Here is an 18345-nt window from a genome sequence, read left to right on the forward strand (position 1 = left end):
TTTCAATGTTGTCAAGCTCGCCAAAACTGGCAGCCAAATGCGCGTGTCCTTTCGAACACTTCTCGTATACACTTCGAATGCAATTCGATAGCTTAAATCGTAGGCGCAGGCGACGCGACACTCGACACTAGATGTGTAACGGTGACGGTAACGGTAACGGTAACGGGGACAATTACGAGACGCGAAACGAGACGAGGTGACCGAGAAACCGAGAGAGGCAAAACCGCTGGCAGCGACTAGCAAAGCACGACTAACTGGCTGCCGCAACGGCTGACTAACTAAGGCCGAAGACGCCGTTAAAGCCGCTGTTGTCGACGTCGCTGTTGCAGTCGGCGTCGACGCCACCGTCACTGTCACAAGCGCGCTCGATGTCGTGAATTGAGCGAGCTAGTGAGCGACGCTGTGACTGTCAACGTCGACGTCGACGTCGTCGCCGCCGTCATCGTTGCCTTCGCCGTTGATTACGAATTTATAAACTTTGATATTGTTTAATACAAAGTGGTGCGATATATGTGTATATATATATATATATAAATATATGTATATATATATATATATATACATATATTTATGTATATACATATATGCAGGTATTTTTGTGCTAATGCTTGAAATTTATTTAGATCATTAAAATGAGCTCCATAGAAATGTAAATTGCAATGCATTGGCGCGCCCCACAGCTGCAGCCAACAGCAACAACAACAATAACAACAGGTGAATGCTGCGAGCAGCGACGCGTACGGCGCTGTCGCAAGCTCGAACACTGCTTGGCTTGGCTCGGCCTGACTTGGCGGCTTTGGTTCGATGTTGCAAGGGCCCCCAAAAGCAAATTACAACAACGCTAAACAGCAACAACAGCAAGCGCGCTGGCATCGACAGCGGCTGTGCTCGCTGAGATCGAATTCGATTTCGATTTCGGCAACGAGACACGACGCGCAGCGAACAGCAGCAGTGGCGCACGCGGTGCATACCAAACAAAAAAAAGAAGCAGAAAAAAGCCAAAGCTGCGCACTTGTCGATCAATTAATTATTACGGCATTTCACACGTACACGAAAGCGAACACACACACAGGTGCACAGGTATTTGGGTTTTTTTTATAGTTTTTTGCCTTTTTGTTTTCCTTTCGCCCGAAAATAAATTCACGTTTTTTGGGACTTTTGCATTAAAATCGAATTCATGGTCAAAGCGGCGATGTGTGTCGCCAAACAACAACAACAGTTAACAGGTAAACTTGTCGAAATGGAAATTAAGACGCGCGCCGCCCTTTGTCGCAATCATCTAATTTGTTGTTGCTTATCTATTATGCATATCTACACACACACGCACACAAACACATATGCAAATGTGCGTGTGTGTGTGTTATTTATTGGGTCGCCATCGCAGAATGCTATTTTGTAATAATGTATAAGCCCCCGCGAATATTCAAATATATTTCAAGCTAGAGCCGAAACACACATATATCACTTTATATGGATATATAGAAACGGACGATGCTGGCTTGCATTTCAATTAAGTTATGGGTGGGCGTCATTCGAAAGGGTTTTTGCTAGCTATTTTTGTGGGTGTGGCGTGGGGGGTAGTGGAGAGGCGGGTTGTGTTACACACATTTCCGCTAGACAGATTAAATTCAACGCTGCAATCGCAATGCCAAGATGCTTATGAGTGTGTGGGTGGGTGGGTCTGTGGGTGTGTGGGTGGCTGTTTGCTGACATCTTCGCTTTGGGTTTTTCTGATGCCGATTCGGATTCGGATACCGATTCAGATTCTGATTCGGTTTCGGATTCGGATTCGGCTTCGGAGTGGGATTCGGATCATTGGTCGCCACGCGCACCTGATGTGCTCTTTCGTTGGGCAGCGCTCTTTCGAGTGCGAATGGGAGCGAACGGGCAGAGCGCGCGCTCTTTTGGGTGCCTTCTTCACAAGTACATACACATGTGTGTGTGTGTGTGTGTGCGTGTGTAAGTGTGGGCATATTTTTGTGTGTGGCAAGTGAATGTCTTGGAATTATGTCATATCTTCCAATGCCACACACTTGCCCACCAAAACGTGCACTTTGGCTGCGGATGTGTCAGCTTTTGTTGTTGTCATTGCTGTTGCTGCTGTGGCTGCGGTGTTATCGTTGTTGATTAATTAGCCAGCCGAACTTATTATTGGCAGGTGATAATGTTCCAATATTGGGAAATGCCAGCGCTTCGACTCAAATAACTTGGCCCAAGTGGACAAGCTCTGGACGTTTGGGAGGTCGGCGGCAAGCTAATTGAGTGCATGATGCTTTGTGCAGCCGCCGCCCGCCCTCTTCTAGGCGGCGGCGGCGGCGGCGGCTGGGTCTGGTTACGTAGATGTGCATTTGATTCCATAGATAGACAGTATGCAACAGATCTGTGGCATTAACTTATTTATCGAATGGCCTTTTGCAAAAAACGTTGCACACAGATTAGACGCTTTACATTTTTTTTTTATTTTTTTGTATTTTGTATTTTGTTTGCAGGCGGAAACAGGCACTTGAACATTTAACGGGCAGACAACAGTTTTTTTTTTTTGCATTACGTGTATCTGTGAGATACACGCGACTTGGTCGCGACACGAGGAGTAGAACGAGGACGCAGCGCGTACATTAATCAAACTGTACATTTATTTATTTTGTTTGTTTGTGGCACGTGTAATTGAAAAGAGCTGTTATTGTCATTATTATTAGTATTATTATTATGACGATTGTAATTGATTCTTATTTGAATTACATTTTGCAGCAGCAGTTGGGCAGGCTTAGCTTAGGAATTCATTTGGGTGCGAATGTGAATCGAATGCGAATTAGTTCATATATTTAAATTTGGTAAATTTTTATTTTAATTTCTTCTTTTTCTTTGGTCTGGCCTGACCCAAAAGCGAACCAGACGAGACACAACCCAAAGCGAAATGCAAACTGAGGCCCACGAATCGGGCGAAGAGCGCGCGAACCCCACAAAGAAGCAAGCTGAGTGCCAGCGCGAGAGAGTGTTCAACAGAGAGCGGGAGAGAGCGAGCGAGAATGAGAGAGAGGGAGAGCGTGTGTTTGCATGAGTACTGAGCACTGAGTGCCAAGTGCTGTGTATCTGTAGCTTGTGGCTGGCAAGCGGCAAGAAGCAGACGGAACGGCATTTGACAACCAGCCGTCGCGCCGTTGTGGCAGCGGCTGCGGTAGCGGCTGCCAGACGAAGCAGAAGAAGAAGAAGCACAAGCAGAAGCAGAAGCAGAAGCAGAATGGCCGCTGGCAACATTCGCGTTTACTACACACGTTGCGTCACGCGCCAACACAGAAACACACACACACATTCACAGTCACACACTCGCCCTCTCTGTATCTGACAGATACATTCAGCCAGAGCCCGACAGGCACAAATTCGGACGTGGATGTGGCGCAAAAAGGCCGGCTGCTAACCGGCCATATGCGCTTACTCTCGCTTACGCTCTGCCCGTGGCTCTGCCGCTCTCTCGCTCTCCCTGGCTTTTTTTTTTAGTGCGTGTGCCTGTGATAAGACGCGCTCTCTCGCTCTCTCGCTCGCTAGCTCTCTTTGGCTCTGTGACAACGTGTATCCATGGGATATGTGCGTTTTTGTTGCTTTTCCAAGGGTTGTCGCCTATATTTTTTTTTTCGTCTTCCATGCTCGAACGTAAATGCCGCAAAATAAATACGAGTAGCCCAGCGCCTAGCGTAGTAAGCGTGTTTAACAACAGCAGCAGCAACAACAACAGTTGCACATACAGCTACACTTGAACGTACTCACATATGTACACACACACACACACAGACACACACATATGCAAGATACATACTCCACTTGGCATTATGTCATCCAAGTTGAGAGAGGCCTGGCGCTTATAGTTGTTGTTAGTAGTAGCAGCAGCAGTTGTTGTTGTTATTTTTTAGATGTTTTTTTTTTGGCATTGTATTTTTGTTTTCCTCAATTTGTTGGCAAGCCACCCCTTTTTAGCCATACAGGACATGGCTCAGTGACTATATGAATAAACATACATATGCACATACGTGCACACACACATATATATATATGTATATATTTACACGGATATTTGTTGGTCCTGTGTTTGCCCTTTCGTTCGACTGGGCCGCACCTCGCTCTAAGGTGTGCGGATATGAACCGGAAATGATTTTACCCCATTTAGTTAGTGTGTGCCACGTGTACGGCTTAGGCGGCTGGCCCAGCACAACACTAACAAAAGTGCAAAGTTATTAACGGTTCAATGTGGCGAATAGACCATGAAATTGGCTAAAAGCAGAAAGCCAGTCGGATTAACAGTTACAAATGTGGATAGATGCGATTGTAGATAAGAAATCAGAACTTTTCGCATGTGCAGACTAAAGCGAGTATAAGAAAAGGGAACTTAAGGTTTTAAAGAAGGTTTGCGAATGAGTTGTCCTGCGGGCATAGTGGGCGAGGCACTCAAGACACAAGCCTTGCGCGCTTCTGACACGGCTTAAGAGTTATCATAGAAAAACACCATGAAAAACGAGTTGAATTAGAAAGTTTCAGAAAACAATTTTATTTTTTACAGATTCTATAGATCTATAGATGCTATAGGTGTAAAAGATCCTAGAGATATATCTATGCTTCCTATAGGTGTTCCATTCACTTGGTTAAACAAATTTCCCATTCATTTTCTTATTTAAGTTTGATCTAAGTAAATATTTAATTAACAATAGAATCGACTGGTTAACAAAGAATAAAATTATATATATAAATTCTATAGTTTTAACTGCCTCATCTTAAATTAAAATAATATATATATATATATAAATTCTATAGTTTTAACTGCCTCATCTTCTTCACTTTCCCCAATTATTATTTCATGGGAATCGGGCTTTATAAAACTTGCAGCAAAGTTGATTTATATTTCAAAGTTCAGTTTGTTTATAGACTTTTATGAGCTGTAACTGACAATAATAAAATGTTGACTTGCTTGTTATTGTGTTGTGGGCTGTCATTCGTCATAGCCAGCACACACTGTGCTAAGCTAACACTGTCATAAATCTGGGCAAACAGCGGCAGTTGACTGAAAATTGTTATTAGCTGGCAAAACTAATTAGCTCATTAGCCGCAAGGCTCCTGTCAACTAGTTAACTCTTGGCATACAAAAGCAATATTTACAGCAACAGTAGCTGCCTGCAATTGAACTAAGACCACATTACACAACTGGCCAATAGATAAAGACATAACTATAATAATAAAAATCATAAATAAATAAAATTATATTTCAAATACTTTGCGCATGCGCAAATGCTTTTTGCTTGCGATTGCAAAATGTCATTAGAGAGAGAGTGAGAGAGCGAGGGGAGAGGGAGGGGCCTAGTTGGCTTTGGCTAGTGGCCAAAATTCTTTGGCTTTGGCTTTACAATGTCAAAACTAAACGTGCCAAGCGCGTAACCAAAATGTTGCTGCTTTTGTTTGATTTTGTGTCATCATCAACATGGCATAAACGCTAACGGTTTATGTTAGCCACACACACACGCACACAACATTTACATCTCACCTTGGGCGCGCATGCATGCAGCCGCATGTGTGTGTGCGTTAAAGAAATTGGCCGAGTGTTCGCTGTTGTTGTGGCTGGCCTGCTGTGCCGGCGCATATAAATCGATTAATAAGTTTCGTAAATGAAACGCCATTATCAACGCTGGCAGCGACGCCGACGGCACTGCCAGCGTCGGCGCTGCGTCGGTTGCCTAAACCAGCAAACGGGAATTGGCAGCCGCTGGCTGCGCAACAACTTCGCCAGCCGCAATTAAAAAATGACCAAGAAACGGGCTGCTCTCTTTCATTATTAAAAACTCTATTATTTAATTACGGACAGAGCAGAGCATTGCACAATTGAACGCCTACGCTGGCCGCTTGGCGTGGGCGTTAGTTAGTTGATGCTATTACAGTTAAGTCGAAGCTAACTGGCAGTTAGCTCTAATGAGGCGTACGTTGAAGCGCTTCTGCCTAGGCCAATGTCTTCGGAGCCAGCCTCTGGCCATGTGCCCAGCCATTTAAGCCATAAATTCGCTCTGCATTCTGCGCATGCGCCACGGCCAGGCCAACTAATTGAGTCAAGGGCGGGCGGCACTCAACGTGTTGACAATAAAAAATTACACAGCCAACAACACGTACTTTGTTTGTTGTACACCCAAAATGCCCCCGTCCATGTGGGGCGTGGCAGTGTGGCAGAGGCCAGCAATTGACTTTGCTTTTGGCAAAAGCCAATAACTGATGTAAAAAAAAAAAAACAAAAAACGAAATGTATGTCAACATCGCACAACTAAAACTTTTATGTAAAGCCGCAACGAAATGAATTTTCGATTTTTATATTGAATTCAAATGTTTGCCGAAATGTTGTAATAGGCCAGCTCCATTGTTGTTATCTCATGTTCAGTTTGACTGCATTCTCAAGCGATGCTCAAATAGTGAAAATGCGAGCATTGTTTGGTCGCGCTGTCACTGAAAATCTCGCTGTGAGACTTGGGCTTCGAACAGCACTTTCTAACTCGAATGCTGCTGAAATTGTTTTCAGTGTATTACATATATCAAAGTGGGTTTTTTGAATACCCTTAAAATGTAGAAGCTGCAAACCAAATGAGCAAAAGAGCTAAAAGCACAAGGCAAGCCTCAGAGAAGCCTTGGTCTAGCAGCTAAATGATATAGGCATTAGATAGATTTATTAAAACTCAGCAATATTTGAGAACTTATTGAAACAGCTACAGTTTATATCATATTGAATTTGCGGCAACAGCTTGTAAATCAAATTTTAATTTTAGATATTTTATTATTTCCTTTTAAAGAGGTACAGAAACTTAGGCCTAAGCCTAGTTTCGCCTTGAAGTAGGATAAGAAAATCTTAAAGCTTTGGCAAAGTCATCAAGTTACAAAATATTCAAGCCAAAGCCAAGCATTGCAACATCTCAAACTGGCAGTTAACTGTATCTTTTAAATGACAAAAGAGAATTCAAGCCAAGTGAAATGCGTCTCATTAAGAGGCTGAGGGCTGATGGCTGATGGCTGATGGCTGGTGCAGTTCTCTCTGGCTGGTGATTGTGATTGCGATTGTGCGAGCGCCACGATGACAAACGACTATAAATTGAATTATGTATGCAGCACAGCCGTAAACAAAGCCAAAGACAAAAGCCAACGAAAAAAAAAAATAGTAAAACAAACGAAAACTATTTAAATTAAAGTCCGAAGCCTGGTTTTCGGGCTTTGATCTGGGGCACGGCCCGCTGCTGGCAGTGGCAGTGGCTAGCGCCGTGTCCGGTGCTGCGGCAATTGCAATTGCACAATGACTGGACAAAGACACCTTTCGAAAAAAAACAAAAATTGAAGGCATAGTTAGCTAATGTGTGGTAATGATAATGATTAAGCTTGGCAAACAGTCCAAATATTAGGTTTGAAAGTGCTGAGAGGCCGCAGCGCAGCTTTCTCAATGCTCATTAAAAATAATACAGCTTCAAGTGAACTGAAAATAAGTAGCTGCCAGCCAAGTTGAAGCCATTAAATATTTGTCAAGCGATCTAGCCGAAACGGGTTCTAGCGTCAAGAGGTGAGCGTGAAATTTGCCCAAAATCTGAGATCGCTCAATGATAATAAGCAACACAATGAGCCCATCTACTAGCTGCCTTCGACTACATTATGTATATATATATGTATATATATGTATATCTGTAGTACATGTATATGTTCAACAGACACGCCCAAAACTAATCCAGCTGTTTGCCCAATTGGCGGACATCGACTGCAAACATCGATAGAGTCGCGTCCGAACACACATTGGATATAAAATGCGCTCAAGCGTTACGATTTCGCAATTGCCAAGCAAACAGAATCGCATAGATCTATAAAAGAAAAAAATTATAAATATTCTCGGCACTCAAGGCGGCTTTGTTTGCGATTCGAGCTCATGTCTAACAATGGGCTCTCAACTTAACCTTAACATTTTCATAGTCTACTTATTTAAGAGTGAATGAAACTGCTCCTAAACCCATCTTGGACTTGGGTCAACAGCCTTTTATTGAAATATATGTATTAGAGTATCGATAAGAAAGTTAATGAGCATCGATATCTCTTTTGAGAGAGTTGTTATAGATGCTCGATTAATATTATTTTGTATTTATTAGCTTGAAACATAGCTGAGTTGATATTTGTCCTTTTTATATCTCAACCATTGATATATAAAAAGCAGAATTTAGGATGTGCTTATTGACTTGAAAATCGATAAATATCGTTAGGTAATTATGGCCTGTACACAAAGCCATCTGTTTTTCCATGTATCTTAAGACATTGAACTTACAGACCTTAAAAATAGGTTTATGAAAAATATAAAAGAATTTATTTTATTGCCTAGAAAATCGATAAATATCGCAATTTCATATATTACATATAACCATTTGTCTTTTCATCTATCTTAGCTGTTTGGTCTTTTAGAGTATGAAAATGAGCAATGCATACACAATATAAGTTATACTGATTGCTTTGAAAATCGATATATATCGTTATGAAATTATAGCCTTTACAAATAGCTATTAGATTTCTCAGCTATCATTACACATTTAGTTTTCAAAATATGAATGTAAAATAAAAATCGATAAATATCGATATTTAATAATGAACTATAGCTGGCTATAGACAATTTCGTATAGCATCTGCTAGTCGAGCCCTCTCGATTAAATCATTTCAATTCAATTATTTTTTTTCGCGTGAGAATATAATTGAAAGTAAATGCTTAGGTCTTGACCACACAAGGAGCATTTGTTTTTTAGTTTATTTACCTGAGCACAAGATAAACACAAATCTATCTAAAACGCGCACAGCGTACTTGGCATATTTCTGTTTTAAAAAACACTTCAATCTATCTTTAGTATCGTGTGCGGCGTATAGAACAGATCAGCCGAGAATATATGTACATATTTGCATAATGTAGTGGACCTTCGACTTAAGTATTGGCCGACTTATTGCTTTTCGACTGACTTTTCGTCGTTCCGAACGCCCTAAGGTACAGCAACGCCTGATCTTTGTAACGTTGCCACTCGATAATTATATTACATCGAATTATATACGCCAAGAGCGTTAATTGGCCAAACTGTTAATATGCGAGGGCGATGGAAGTCCCGACACAATATAGAGAAATTTTCAGGCATCGAATTATAGATGATTAGCTTTGCAATTATCAAATGTCGAAAGGGTGTGCAATTTTAAATGGTGGAAGTGTTGGGTAAATTACATGGTAAATATTTAACATTTCTGATATATTCATAGCTGATATTTATTTTGTAATTAAGGGGAAAAAAACACTTCGAGACTTGCATAATAAAAATATTTACAAGAATAGATTAGTACTCGCATATATACTAGTAGTTGGGTAACTTTCGAAACGTGTTATTAATTATGGATCTGAAAAGTAATATATAGTTATTAACTACAGTTATATAATGTATTGAGATCATTTAATATGTTTATTAATAATTCAATTAACAGAGCTTGAATCTTACCTCTCAAGTCGAGCGCGTATCTATTCTGTAAAGCCATTTCATGTTAATTAAAGTACGAAACAAAAGGAATGGGTAAAGTGAAGGCTTAATGTTGCATGTTTTTGGACCTGTTAAGCTGTTGAAGGCTTAAGGCCGTGTTAATGCTCGGCGCAGCATCCATTTCCATCTCAAGGCAACTGCTAATAAGTTACTAATCCGTGTGCAAAGTCTCTCAGTGCCTCGACCAAAAGTTCCATCGAATTACAATACAAGCGTACAATACTTTGTTGTATCCATAAACCACAACAGCCGCAGCAGACAAAGACAATGTCAAAATGAACAAGACGAAGAAGAAGATGTAGTAGGGGCTGTGTTGCTCAGAAAATGTTGTTTTCAATTGTTGCTGTTTTTTGACAACTCAATCAACGTCTCGCTGCGGTCTCTCAATGCCAAACTTCTCTAAAAAACAGAGAAGTTTCCTTTTGTCTTCAAGTATTTTTGTGTTTTTTCTTAGTTGACATTAAAAAGACATCTTCAATGTAGGCGCACATAAACAAAGTGTTCATTAAAAAACAAGTAACGCAAAGATGCTTAGCAAAGTTTTATTTTCTTGGCAATAAATGAATTCATGTTTAATAATTTTCGCACAATTGTTCGACCTTTCAATGCTTTATAAGTCATATATTGTTTTATTTGTGGAACTCTCTAAAAGTGCATAGAATTGGGTTATATAAAGTGTCGGGGTCGGGGCTGCTTGACTAGAAAATACCTTGAACTTAACGCAGAGCTGCTATACGCAAATCCAATAAAGGATTCAGTGCATGGGCTGAGTTATTGAAGAAACACGAAAACCTATACGAATTTTCAAAGCTTATCTAGCTTCAAATGGGCATAGCTAGAGCAACTCAGCACGTATGTACTTCATGGGCTCAGCCGCACCTGCTTTTGCCTGTTACCTTGAATTCCCAATTTCAATATTTTGAGTAGTAGCAATTTACTTCAAATACGTTTTTTTTTTTTGTATTATGTAAACTAATGTTGACTGTCAAACTGTGAGTACAGAGGTCTGCCAACTGTTTGAATTTCAGCTTTATTGGAAATATCTGTCATTATTTTGCTCAGAATATTTTGACTGTCAAACTGTGAGTACAGAGGTCTGCCAACTGTTTGAATTTCAGCTTTATTGGAAATATCTGTCCTTATTTTGCTCAGAATATTTTTGCCATTATATATACAGATATGCTATATATGATAGCTAAATTCACCTCAACTACATATTGTAGATATCTTTTCTAAAGCTGTTATGCAGAATATTTTTGCTATCATATATATCATGATATCTGTTAAGCCATATAACATAACAGTAATATTTATGCACCAGTTATTGATTTATTGGCCTTCAACTGCTCTCGTTTAGCTCTTTAAGCTGCATGCACTGCAGTTTATAGCGTTCGGCTCAAGCTCAAAATTGAGTTCGATTCTTTGCTATATATTGTGCAGTTTGTGTTATTTGTTTATTGAACTTGTACTTGCAATTACCTAGTTAATTTATTGCTCAAATCATGTAAACAAGAATTCGCAATGAACATTGCGAAGGCTATTGTAATATGAGGCAAATTAAATTGTAAAATGTTTGTAAAATGCTTAGAAAATTCAAGCAATAATACTGATATTTTTACTACACACATTTAAATTATTGTATTTATTAATTGCCATTATTTATTTCTTTAAATTAAGTAAATCGGATTTCGCTTTTGAATTGTTTCTTTCAATCAATTGAAACTTAAGCAGATACAATTTTATAAGCTGCAATTAATCAATTTATTATAGCGCATATAATGCTATTGCTTAATTAAACGTTTTTTATAAATTTTTTTTATAATTTAATTGAATTCATTGAACTTTAATCCTAATGAGATATGCCAAGTCAGATTAGCACATTCTCTTTCAATATTCATTTTTTATTTTGTTCTTCAATTGAATTATGCAATTTTTTATTGTTATTCATTTGTTATAAATAAAATATTTAATATTGTCGTTATAAATGTGAACTGCTTAAAGATTTCAACTGTCTCTAGAAATAAAAAAATTTGTAATAAATAAAAAATGTTTATATATTGTTGTCCAAGTTCATATCATATAATTATATACCTTACTCTATATAGGCATATCCTTACTATATAGGCTTACTCTATATGTATAGTTAATCCTAAACTGTATTACTATATAAATCTTTAGTTCCTTGTCAAAAGAATTTTAACGATCATTGAAGCATTCCAATCATGGAAGTGTAATGAAAATGCATTTGGTTAAATAAAGGAAATAATAGTAAAAACCAGTTTGAGCCTGAAACGCATTATCATATAGACTGGCAAGTCATTTGCGAGCTTTTAAAAACTTTAAACATGCTTAAACACTGCCGTAATCAACTGTTAAGTTGTGAATTTCAACTTAAGCTGCGAAATTACAATTTAAAAATGTTGCAAAAAAACAACAACAACAACAAAAAGCGCGCTAATCATGTCAGAGGTTAACAAACATTTGTTGGCCCAAAAAAAAAAAAACAAAAACAAGAGCGACAGCCAAATGAATAACGCGCCCGACTGCCGCAAGTCAAGCAGAGTCAAACATGCGCAAGTACAGTGCACAAGCGCTATAGTGAACAGCAACTACAGTCAACAGCGCGCTGTTTGCCTTGCACATAATATGAGCATAGAATATATAAAGATATTTATGTATAGAACATTTAAGCGACATCAAGACTTCGCCTGTTCGTGAAGCGAGCTTTCACTGTACCTTTATGGGTGCACATATAGACATTTGTAATTTATATTGAATTTATGGCAACAATTTTGAAATCAATTTGTTGCATTTTTTAGCGCGGCTGTGGCTGGCATTGTTCAATGTTGTTGTAATTGTTGTTGTTGTAATTGTTGTTGCTGTAATTGAGTGGCACGTTTGTATGTGCATTTAGCGCGCTAATAACCTCAATTAATAGTTAATAAGTGAGCATGTCTCCATTTGTATCTTTCAGCCATGCACAAATCTCCAAACTAAACCAACAAAACTTTCCCAAAGTTCATTTAGTAAATGGAAGAAGTGAAAAATTAAAAATCAAATAAGAATTTTGCTGTCGGGCGGCATCGACTGCATAATACTTGTTCAAGGATCCAAAGCAATAAAATTACTTGAGTAAATTTGAGGAAGGAATCAGCTTAGCTTCCTAATTTTGCAGCTCTAGTCTCAAAACTTTGGAAGCTTTAGGCTTTTCCAATTTGCTACGCCCCTAGAGTCATATAGATATTATTTCTAATAAATCAATCATGAATATTTTTGCACCGCATCTACAGGACGTGATCATCAAATTCATCGTTCTATAGAGAATCTTAGCGATGATAAAGGATCTTAGACTAATGGCTCAACTTATTAGATTCTAGTCCCAAAACTTGGAAAGAAAGTGCTTAAACCGATTCGCCATGCCTCCAAGCAGGCTTAGACATATATACGAGGCATTTATGGCCTTAGTCTACAATAGTATGTATTTCAAAATTCCTTATATAGGAGCTTCCTTTATATCAGTTAAAGTATTTCCCATTTTGCCACGCCCCTAGTGAACATACACGTAGAGTCTTAGCACCACATAAGACGAGACTCCTAACGAGTCTGTGTTCCAAATGTCAAGTACATAGCATCAAATAGCTACGACATTGCACAGAAGCCAATATACTCTCTTCACATCGTGAGCGAGCATAAAAACTAACTAGTTAATCTATTAAAACAACTCTCCCACGACGGCTGCATATAAAGTCAGCTCGTCGATTGCTACGTATTAAAAACATTGCATTAACTTTATAACTTCTGGTAATATCTGTCAGCTGATACGACTCGATGTTGTTTGGTCTTTGAATATGCGTAACACGTAGGCGGAGGCAGATAAAACTCAGTTAATTGTTTTCATTAGTCATAACAGAAAAGGGGAAAAAAAGCAGGAACTGTCACAGTTACAGACGCAGCAGCAAATGACATTTGCACATATTTACAAATCTTATAACGATTGCAAGATTTACTACCATATCAGCATGACAGCCAGGTTCTTCACGTACTTTCGCAGTTCAAGACACGACACAGTCGAGTTGATCATTAAACAACATTTTATTTGTTGTATTCTAATGAATTGTTTAATGACTCATTTATTAACTACGCACATTTTACAGTTTGACAGTCATGCGATTTGATTTGATTTCAGTTACGATTGAATGCGGAATTCATATAAATTTTTACACTTTTTTACAGATGACAATCTCTGTTAGATATATGTTTTCTCATATAGGTATAATGCGATTTGGCACGTTTGGCTTAAACATTCTCTTTTGGCCAGATCTGTGTCTGCAGCAATCTTTTGATCACTTATGAATGCCCAAAATCACAGTTGGCTGTCAATGTCAGTTCGTTGTTATGTTTATAAATTAGCATGCCAGGCGAGAGGGCACCCGGCAACGCCCGCGCCCTGCAAGTGCGGATCCTGTTCTAGACAACACGTGCGTTTGAATTATTTATAGAGAGTGAGTGACTGAGCGAGTGAGTGAGTGTACGAGGCAGCGAAGCCATGTGCAAGTGAGGCACTCGGACCATGGACTGAGTGCTAAACATATTTATGTTTGGGGAATTTTCCCGTGTGCTAAACAAACCTCCAGCACATTGACCGCTGATTGTTCGTTGAATACACTAGCACGGATTATACATTGGATTTGTTATGCAATTTGTAACAGGTAGAGAGTAGGCTCATATACATATATGTATAAATCCTTTATATATTAAGCATTTCTATCTGTGTTTCTTAGCTTGAAATTAGATTCATTAATCTATTTCAAGCTAAGCTAAATGTAAAGAAATTCAATAATATATATGTAAAGCAGGTAAGGAAAGGATCATATATATTCTCATCCATTTTCTTGCAAGTCTTTAAATGTGTTTGTCTCTATGGTTATGGATTTTTCAGGATCATATATAGATGATAACATATGTATCAAAAATTGAGGGAAATACTATATACAGGTTTTTGTTATATCAATAAGAATTTTATCTTTAAAATATCTTAAAATTTTAATTATGTTGAGCTTTTCATTCCAATAAGAATCGTATTTCATATACTTCCAAAAGAAAATATCAAATCAATTTTGGTATAACAAATATTCAGTATTATATTTTCCACTTTCTATCTATTTCAATATTAAAGCCAAGATCAACCACCTTTTCGACCTACCTTTGCGTGTCACTTAACTCTTAGAGTATTATATTTTCGACACCTTGAATCGCCATATCTGTTATTTTTTCGTTACTCTGTCGATCGGCAGTGGCGCAAGCTTTAGATCTTCCAGTGACGATCTGTTGTCAGCAGACAGCGTTGCCTACAGGGTAAGCCTGTAAATTCGCATGAAATGTGTTCTACGTGCGTGGCATTCGAAGAAGACTAAAAAATCACGCGGCATAGCGTAAATATTTTGCATTTGTAACCATTTGAAAGCGAAAATTTGCCTCGATTCGACTGCCAGCCGCAGACTATAATTTGCAATTTGCTATTTTCAATTATTAACCAGAAGAGATCTGCGCAATACAAGCTCTCGCGCCTAGGCCTTGTGCTTTCAGTGGAAAAAATCCCAGGAATCCAGCCATACAGACATGCAGTGCATACCTTAACTAGCCATTAAGGATTGTAATCAATTCTGTGCTTAAATTAGTAATACGGAAGTGAACATCGAACTAAAAGTGAATCAGATTGACAGAACGGCAAAAGGGCTGCTCCAGCCATAAAATATTCTACGATCCTCCCAGTTCCATCATAATAAATGCTTGAAAGTTGTTCCAAAAGTTGTTTAAAACACGGCAATAACAATAACAACTATAACAACAGCAACTGGCCGCACAACAACAAAAGACATAATGTGACATCAGGCTGGCAGGCAGGTAAAGCCACCAGGTAATCAGTTGCCCATCAGTGGCAAAAGTCAAGTCCAAGGTTGTGCATGGAGCCCAGGTTAATTTGTTGCGGGCTTTTTTCTCTTCTGCTTTGTTGCCGCTGCTTTATTGTTTTTGCAGTTCATAATGTAAGCAATCTGTTAACGTTGGCCTGTTAATAATTACAAGAGCTCCTCGTATCTCTTAACCCTAGAATGCCGTCAAGCTGCATAAATAATTGTTCACTGAATTTTTTATACGTGAATGATGTTATCGCTTGAAATATAATGATCGCGTTAATTTCAACATGCAATCTCGATTTTTAATTGAACTTCGTTGTTGTTATTCTGTTTTGAAATGGCTCTATCAAGATTTCGAAAATCATCTTTATTATCCTAAATTTAACAACAAAACATTTGCATTTATATTGCAATAAATTGCAGTTTAACACAGACATTTTCATCGCAATGCATGCTAATTAAATAAAACTGCATGTAAGGGTTAACATAACATAATTTTGAGCCTTAACATTCACAGACATGCAAAAAAAAGACCAAAAATGCAGTGCAGCCCTGATTAGTTCGATCAATGTAAACAAAAGTCAGCTGTTTAGCGGCACATAAGAGAAATGCAATGCAAATATAACATAAAAGAAAAAGCAAAACTGCAAACTGTGCTGCAAATATGTTGAGTGGTGCATTCTTTTAACATAACTCATAACTAACTGTATATGGGTTAACTTGCAAGTTTAATATTGGCAAATGAAAACAGGTATCAGTTAATTAGAATTTCCGAACTACTGAAAACCTGAATATAATATACGTAGTTATAATATACTGTACGCAATCTATGTAGTCACTTTATACTTTATCATTTTTGTTTTTCTTATTTTGCCTGTATTAGTATTTGATTTGCGATTGCTTTATAATATTTGGCAATGCGTTATTCGGCACAGTGTTGCCAGCCTGTTCAACAAATCAACAATAACAGTTGCAAAAGAAGTAATAGCACAAAACGTATGTGAGGAAACTTACCAACAATTTCAGTGTTCGCTATTGCCGCTACTGGCGCTCGCTGTGTTGGGGCGCTGCTGCTTGGGGCCGCTGCTCCTGCTTGCAATCAATTGAAACTGGAACTGAAAAACCGCAAAAACCACAACACAAATAACGCACGGACTAGGCAGAAATAACTATATGCTCATATGTATGGCTAAATGTGCAAACATACGTAAATATTTCACAAGAACTTTGTAAAAATCGCAAATTCTTTCGCAATTGGCTAATGAGCTGCTAAGCGGGACTGTTGACCGAGCGTCCGAGACGTGCTTAAGTTTAACTTCTGAATGAAACTGAGCAAAAATTGAGCGGTTCGGCTGTTAAACGCGCAATGCGACGACACGACTGCGCAGCAACTGCGACGCCGACGTTTCAACTTGCGATTTGTAACGTTGGCAGCGCTGCCAAAGCTGCATAGCAGCAGCCGAGCAGCTGGCGAGCAGGCGCAGAACTTAAGCCGAAAACTTTTGAAAAGCTTCTGGATGTGGAAACGTACGACGCAACAACAACAAAATGCAAAAATGCACAGCGCAAAAACACTGAAAACTTTCCGTCGTGCAACTACCAGTTAAGTTAGTTGTCCCGCCCCCAGGCCGGGCGCCCCGCTTGAGTGCTCGTACAGTGTAAATACACACTAATTGCTTTGGCCCAGGGTGCGCTCCTGTTCTCGGCCGAACTAAAGTTCAAGTAAACAACAACAGGTGGCGCACGACGTAACGTTTGTCAAGTGTTTAATCAGCCCAAGCAACTTGCAGCGAACTTAACCAGCAGGTCAGCTAGCGATTATCTAATTGACTGGAGTATGATGCATTATAATGCTGCATAAGCATTAGCATTAGTAGCAGCCGCTCTCATGCCACAAATGTTGACCGGGCAAACTGCGGCCGACGGCTGACAACTTACACTCGTGCCTCGTCAAGGTCAAATGAGGAGTTCAATATTTGCCAGCTGCCGCCAACAATTACACTTGTGTTTGCCAATAATTAGTATATGAAATAATCATTAATTTTATGCCAAGCCAACAAATTAGTTTTTATTTTTTGTCAACTTTTACTTAACTTCAGCTACTTTACTTTTGGCCAGTCAAGCGCGTTAAATAACCTTCGCTGTCTACCTAGTTAGCTGCTCATCCCGATTGCACTTTGGTGCAGCGCACAATGTATGGTTGAAGGGGGAATTCCCCGTGCAGCGCCCTCTCCATCTCCGTGTACGACACGAGCTGTGAAAACGGCAGCATCGTGAAAATTCAACAAGATATGCCCATTTCCGTTTTTTATTGACTTGGTATTGGCGTGTTAATCGACTTGTTTGTTTTTGTTTATTTACAACAAGTCAGCAAGTCGCCAGCCCCCACAGGTTATACAAATGTGCACTTGATATCACCCACTTAGCATTGTCTGGTTGCAGGCGATCAAATCTTATTCAAACTTGGACAATTGTACTTCAAGCTTGGCACTTTCATAGCTTGTCATTCGGGTTCAGCTAGAACGCAGTGTGAAAATCACTTTTATAATGCTAATTGTTTAATGATAGTAAATTTAAAAGGTAGCTAGGGTATGCTCTGCTCACGAAATACCCAAACTAAATGAAAAATTCGATTAATTTTATTTTTCTTTTCGATTTTATGTAATTATATTTAACGCCTAAAAATATGCACTGAAATAATCTGCATATTTTGCTTTAAAAATTGTTGTATATATATTTTCAAAAATATATATTAATTTCATAGACTATAGGGCATATATATTCTATATCAAAAGAGCACAAAGGTTGTCTAAATAGAATATGAAAAAAACGTTTCAATTTGCATGCACAGTTTTAACAAACGAAATCAAGCTAAAAAGCTT

At 38.8% G+C, this 18345-nt stretch overlaps 1 protein-coding gene across 5 annotated transcripts in view; it reads right to left on the reverse strand.

Annotated features, from left to right (window-relative positions):
- LOC111605475 (elongation of very long chain fatty acids protein AAEL008004) overlaps nt 1-17239 on the reverse strand; it is a 31989-nt gene extending 14750 nt beyond the window's left edge. Inside the window, exons 1-2 of one of the 5 annotated variants that reach the window (XM_023324007.2) lie at nt 16671-17239; nt 16478-16578 (exon numbers count right to left, since the gene is read on the reverse strand). The gene's annotated coding sequence lies outside the window, so the exon portion shown is untranslated. Of the gene's footprint in view, nt 1-2739; nt 2920-16477 lie in introns of those variants that run through there. The other 4 variants (XM_023324009.2, XM_023324006.2, XM_023324008.2 and 1 more) reach the window with 4 other exon arrangements.
- Nucleotides 17240-18345: the final 1106 nt, after the last annotated feature.

The sequence above is a fragment of the Drosophila hydei genome, unplaced genomic scaffold (genome assembly GCF_003285905.1).
Source record: "Drosophila hydei strain 15085-1641.00,03,60 unplaced genomic scaffold, DhydRS2 tig00000290-arrow-arrow-pilon, whole genome shotgun sequence".
NCBI lineage: Eukaryota > Metazoa > Arthropoda > Insecta > Diptera > Drosophilidae > Drosophila > Drosophila hydei.